This window comes from Plectropomus leopardus, chromosome 16 (genome assembly GCF_008729295.1).
Source record: "Plectropomus leopardus isolate mb chromosome 16, YSFRI_Pleo_2.0, whole genome shotgun sequence".
NCBI classification, from domain to species: domain Eukaryota; kingdom Metazoa; phylum Chordata; class Actinopteri; order Perciformes; family Serranidae; genus Plectropomus; species Plectropomus leopardus.
The window spans coordinates 17637530-17644403 of record NC_056478.1 but is presented as its reverse complement, the minus strand read 5'-3'; the positions used below and the strand labels follow the sequence as shown (position 1 = coordinate 17644403).

The following is a 6874-nucleotide window of genomic DNA, read 5'->3' as shown; positions in this document are numbered from 1 at the left end:
AGCTTGTTTTTTTGAGCATTCAGCTCACATCGGATAGTAGTATTGTCAAATATATCGACTTTCATCGACTTTTAACTGTTTCATTGCTTATTTTCATGGTATCAATACACCGATACAAGCTAAGTGTTCTTGCTTTCACTTATTGTTAATGTTAACTACAGTCATCCTGATGCTCTCTGCTACTGACCAAGAAAAGAAAACTTGTTTGAAAGTTGTCATGTTTTAACATTATTTTCTCAATAAAATCAGACATAGCAAAAAAAAAAGAAAAGAAAAATGCCTCCAGAAACAAAGTGATAGTAAGGCAAAAATATGCCAAGCAGGCTAAACTTCTGCTCCGCTGAAATAGGCTGTTGATGTAATTGAGTTGGGACAGTTTTGTCAAATGCAGTGGCAAATGTAGATTTTGGTGAACCCCAACCTGTGACACCCACTGAGGCCCTGACAGTCAGACCTAACATTGCCTGACTGACAGTTACAAGGAGCAAATTTGCATTTCTTAGGATGGTGAAAGAATGACACACCCAACTCTGCCTTCCACGTCTCTGATTGGCCTACCCTGACATTTCTACCTAACAAGTCTGACCAACAAAGGAAACAAGTACAAGCTAATCAGAAGGAGGGTAGGATGGGTCATTCCCTCACTATCCTAGGAAATGCACATTTGTTCACAGGGACCTGGCAGACTGTTCTGACCAAATGTATCCAGCTTTCATACACAAGCTAGAAGGGGCCCCACTGATGGACTTTCAGGGAGCAGCGGTGCACTGCGTAGTGCCTTTATGGGAGATGTAAGAGAGTTAAAGTTGTCCTTGAAAATGTGCCAATATGAGTGGGGTCCCAATTTTTATGTCTCTGTGCCGGTGATAGCTGAGGTCGGACGCATTATTTTTTTGGGTTGTCCGTATGTCTGTCCATCTGTCTGCCCGTCCGGCCTTACGAATGCGATATCTCAACAGTGCTTTAGGGACTTTGTTCAAATTTTGCAAACATTTACTTGGACTCAATGGTGAGCTGATTCGATTTTGGTGGTCATAGGTCACAGGTCAAGGTCACTGTGACCTCATCAGTCGCATTCTTGTGAATGCAATATCTCAGTGACACCTTTCTGTAAATTTGGCACAAACATTGGAGTAGACTTCAGGATGAGCTGATAAGATTTTAGTGGTCAGAGATCACAGTCACCTTGCATTTGTCTTCTTCTTGTGTACAGATATCTCAAGAACACCTTGAGGGACACAAAACAAACAACAAACAAACATTCACCTGGACTCAACGATGAGCTGATTAGAATTTGGTGTTCATAGGTCAAAGTCACTGTGATGTTGTAGCTGTGTCATTTTCCTGAATGCAATGTCTAAAGACAGCCTTGAGTTTCCTCAAATTTGCAGATCGAAGAATTAAATGGCACTATAATCAGCCTGGTTTCAAATCAGGGACCGTGCATTCATGATTACAGTGAAGAGCATTATTTATGGACTTGACAACACCTCACAGTGTGTTGTTTCATATAACCTAATCATCCTCTATTTGTAGCAGAATGTGCCACGGGCCTGTGCAGATTTTCTCCCTCTTCCTTTCTCTCTCTGTCAATCTTTTGCATTCTCTGTCCCTTTTTGATTGATGTCCTCTGTCTCTCTCTTTGTGCTCCATGCCATCCACAAGTGTATTGAAACCCTCAAGCCAACAATCTATACTGCCAGTAGCTGGGATTGAGTGTCCCCTCTGAGAAGAAAAGGGTTTGCTGTTGGACTCCGACTTCAAGCGTGAATCTGTCCGCTCCTGATAGAAGCCTCAGCCTCACTTGTTATCACCAGACACTTCATAAGTGATTCCCAATTGGACGTTTTCCTGAACAGGGACCCAGAAATCAGATTGTGAATGACTGTGACACTGCAGTGTCCCTCCAGCAGTGCCTTGAAACTGCTCTATCTCCTGCTGAATGACAGCAACCTGCCAATAAACCTATTTAGTGTTTGAAGAGGTGACGTTCTCTCCGTCACCTGCCTGAATCCCAAGTCCTTATTAGTCTCTTGCTGAAGTGTTAGCGAACGACTGTTCTCCCTTGATGGTCAGTCAAAGTCACTCCATGCTGGTACTGCAGACGGTAGTTCTCCTCTGATTTGTTTTCCATTTAGTAAGTTTTATGGAAATGATAATTCCACTGAGGTATAAAGCACAGCATACTTTGAAATTCCAGTAAAGGTTACTCTTATGAATTCAGACTAGCATTACCCAAATACACAATTATAGCTGTAGTTTTGCTTTAAATCCAGTAGAAAGCAAGATTTAACAGCCTGTCAGCAACATTCTGCAAAAGGAAATCACTGTGTGCCCTCGTAATATAAACTTTAATGATACCACAGCTATTGTGCACATTTTTCTGTTGTTTAAAAGAGTCTAAAACCAACTTTGGACATATGCAGTAGAAACAGTGGCTGAATATTAAGGCCTTTTAATGGGCATTTACCTTTTCAGTTGTGTACTGACATGTGAAGGCTTTTAGGAGACACGCCGTCAACTTATGTGATGCTCTACTGAGTGGAGCATGTCATATTGTAAATACCACAAACACTGATACAGGTAATTTTTGCCCCCATTTAGCAAGCCAAAATCATTATGTACCATTTAACATGTTTTAAGTTTATCCCCTTACAACATTCATCATTTAGAGGACCAATCATGCTGCTAAATTTGCATTCCTCTTGAACAGTAAAAGCTGGCAGCGATTCATTGACTAACTCCCCCTGAAGAAGAGGCTAGTTAGCTAATATTAGCACAAATTCCCACTAGACATTACTTTCCGTTCACATTTCCTACCAGAGACACCGAGTCATGAAACTAACCTCCATAGGCAAGTCATTAAGCTGGATGTAAGTGGAAGAGTGTTGGCTATAAAAGAGGTCTAACACCTATGTTATTACCAGCCAGGACAACGTTGCAACGGTTGTCTTTTTTTGCGAGTCTGTGTGCGTGTGTGTGTGTACGTGTGTCATCAGGAGTGTAGTGCTGCTGTAGTGCACTGGAACTAAACCCCTCCACTTTTTTTCTCCAATTCAGGAAAAGGAATCTTCATAGTTTTCATAATCTGGTTGAAATTTGTATATATTTGTTAAGCACTTGCAGATCCAATCATCACCAAAGTGTATGTCATGCAGGAGAGACTATAAAAACAAATGAAATGGTCAATGGACAATATGATGTTGTCTGTAAAATAACATAACTTCGAGTGGATGTGAAAGAAAGTGTTGCATGATATTTTTCTCTTTCAAAACAGGTCATTTCCATTGAGCGACACTAATCAGCCCAAGCATGAATCAGGCTTAAGTCTTTACCCCGCTAACTTTTAACTAATTAAGAAAAAAAAGGCAGCGAAACATTCTTCATTTTACAATTGTACCTGTCTAATGTATGTTAACTTGCACTGTGAGAACTGAGGGCCTCTGGCTTACATTCCAGCCTTACAGTCTTAAGTCATAGATTGTTGTCTTGCGGCTGGAGTGACCATCTCCAGGATGCTCTAGTCTAATTTTATTTCATTGCAGTCCTAAAATGTTTTGTTTCTGGCTCAAGCAGATAAAACACTAAAAAACAGTGTATAATCTTTATTGTTTTTTATTTGGACACAAAATATAAAAAGCACTGTAACAAAGAAAGCATCTTTGGGGCCCCAAGTGAGATGTTGCTTTTCCTTCACATCTCAACCAACATTTACAACATGGTGCTACATCACATTTCTGCCACTGGGGACAAACTGAGAGCCATGGTCTCACAGCGATAGTGCCGTTTGCCACCACAAACAATGTCATCCCAGGAGTTTAACATATCCTCCTGTCTAAGGCATCTCAGCAGGACACTGGCAACACAGTCTCAACCTGCCCATTCTGTTTCCCAGGATGTCATGATGTTTTTTTGGCTCTAGCGGCTTTTAGTAACTGACATCTTTATGGATCCTATTGCCTGACCTGCAACCTAATCCATGCTGAATGGAAGAGTACTTGAGGGTGACACTGCACAAACTCTTCTTGGGCATTCAAAACAACAGCCATGGCACCTTCCATGTCAAGACACTTCCTGCAAGCTTTTTCCCACTTCCCACTATCGTGACGCATGCTCGACCCAGCCAGGCAGGCAGCAGAAATACTGCAGAGTGTCCTTGATGCAGAATCTCAAGAGGAAGGACAGTTTGTGTGAGAACAGGACTAAGCGCTGGTGTTGAATGGAGATTCGTTGTTTAACAGCTGGAGCAACTGTTTGCTTTCTGCAGACGCCAGGGTGATGATGTCCAGTGAAAAATTCAGAAGCAGTTTTGTTCTGTTCCTCAAGGTCACAGTTTTCCAGGGTTGAATTCAGAAACGTCCTCAGCTCTTTGCCCTTCACTTGCAACTGTGTTTTGTTTAAAGATGTGTTCTTCAAGAGCAGCCTCAGCTGGCGAAGGGAAGTATTCCAATCATGACTTGGTGAAGTTTTGATAAGTGGAATTCAGAAATCGCTTTAGCTGGTTGTTTTCTATTTGCTACTGCTTGGTGTTCTTTGCCACATGCTGTAACTCTGCTGTCAGACTTTGCTGTGTGTTTATCTGAGCAAAGACGACACCAGTCACTCCACAGAAAAGCACCATCAAAATCCCAATCAAAGCAGTTTGCCAACTGGATCTCAGTCACTTCCAGCAGTCGTTTTGAGTCTCTCCTCTGCCTGTTTCATCTTTAACTTCTGTGGCATTTTTTGCTAGTTCCTCACCAGAGTTTTTACATCCAGAACTAAGTGCAAAAAAAGAGGAAAAGTGATCAAGAGATGTAACTGTAACAAGAAGTTCTGAAACCACACTGTCAGGGGAAATACCACACTTCAATTACAGATTGGTCTTCATCAAATCTGAACTGCTAGTTTCATGTAGCCACCAGACAAGCCACCTGTGACATTGTCCCTCACCTTCACACAGAAAAAGTTATTTGGTGTCACAGCACACAGGGGTTGCTGGTCTACCAGTAACTCAGTTGTTGAGGGCCGTACACATGCCGTGTTTTTTGCGTGCTGCTTTCTGTTGTTTTCAACATAACAACATAATAAATGCGCTCATAAACCACACCACAATGTGTATGTGTTTCCAAGCAACAATTTTCAGTGTGAAACTGCTGCACCCTGAGAAAAGTGGAGTTCAACTTTAAGAAACGCAGCAGCAGCACACTGCATGTCATGTGATGAGGAGCAACCAGTCACAGCCTGCAGATATCTGTCCTTTCTTCCATAAATATCAGGAGGTGATGTTGATCATTTTATTGCAGGAATAACCTGAGCTTTACATCTACCCACGGACTATATTTCAGTCCTAATACACACTTTAAAAACACTTGAAAGAATATCAACCCTGCGCTTTCTGTTAAGGGGCTATGATACAGTGCTGGTTATAGTCGCTTAGCAACCTCAGACGCAACCTGTCTCCGCACTCAGGTGGTTAAAGATGCCGCATGTGTATGGCCCCTTAGTTTGTTACTGTATGACTTGCGGAACCAAATTAACATGCTGTCCACAGCAGTAGCAACGACATTGTGCAGAAACTTACATCAGGTCATGTGGGTAAAACGTTTTTCGATGGGCTTGGGAAAATAGAATTTTGAAGGCTAAAACATATATACTTTGACCAAAATTAAAATTTCCTGGTTTGAATACATCAGAAACATTACTGGAAAGCTACACAATGATAGGAAAACCTCAAGAATGAAAAAAGGATAATGGAGCTGTCCTTTAAATATACTGTACATAAATTCTCTACATTGGTTCAAACGACTCCATACATAGCATGTTGTTGTATGACATCCCCATCTATTTGTTGATATGTAAAAAAATATATATAGGATTTTATGTAAAAGTACACTCTCATGTCCCAAAATGTTTGCATATTTCATATTTCTGCAACATACAGCAATACGTGTAACATAATTTACTCTATTCCCCTTCCCTTTTTTGTAGCAGCTCAGTGTTGTAACCCAATATTTCCGCCAAGACCACCATGTCCTCTCCATAACTAAATCCAAGTATTATTCTCTCACTCAAAAACATTCAACAAACCAAAACAGCTTTGAACCTCCCATGACTGTACTATTGATTTCATTACTTTGGGGTCACTTGGATCTCCTCCATATCAGTCAGGCCTTCTGGTACAATGATTTTCTCCTTCTTTCTTCCACTGGTATGGTCCATTTTTTTCCACCAAGGATTGCAACAACATCATCAGGAAATTGCCAAACATTTGAAATGAAAACCCTTTTTGGTTTGATTTAATTTCCCCCGAAAGTTACCATAGCAACCTTCTATGTAGGCCCACTGGAATAACTACAATAGCTTCTTTCCCCCACACAACTGTACTGTACTTTTTAAAAAATTATTTGATGACATGGTTAGGTGGCCATTTAATTAGGCTCCACATAAACTGTTCAGACAAAAACATGCTGTGATTCCGCTGTGAATTCATGTCATGAAAAGTGCGTCAGGCCAACAGAATCTACAATATTCAGATCTCTGTGTTAGAAAAATAGTATTTGCACAAAGTTCCTAACAGGAATTTGTTGTAATTACTAAAAGCTACAGAGAAACAGGCATAAGCCACACAACTGATGTGTTTAAGACGGTTTGACAATTGAGGAGATACATTTCTCTTCTTTAGCAGCCACAGCAACATCAATGACCAGTGACTGTTATTAACTAATACAGAAGCAGTTGTGTGTGCTTATGCAGTTGTTCATATGTCTATTTGTCTGGCTATGGACACATTTTGTCAATGCAATAACGTCACAACTGTGTAAGACATAGTCACAAAATTTTACAGGTGTGTAGCTGAGATCAAAACAGGGTCAAGTTTGAAGATGGGTGCTGT

At 40.8% G+C, this 6874-nt stretch overlaps 1 pseudogene; it reads right to left on the bottom strand.

Annotated features, from left to right (window-relative positions):
* Window positions 1-3729: 3729 nt before the first annotated feature.
* Window positions 3730-6201, bottom strand: LOC121955850 (annotated as a pseudogene).
* Between the last annotated feature and the right edge of the window lie 673 nt (window positions 6202-6874).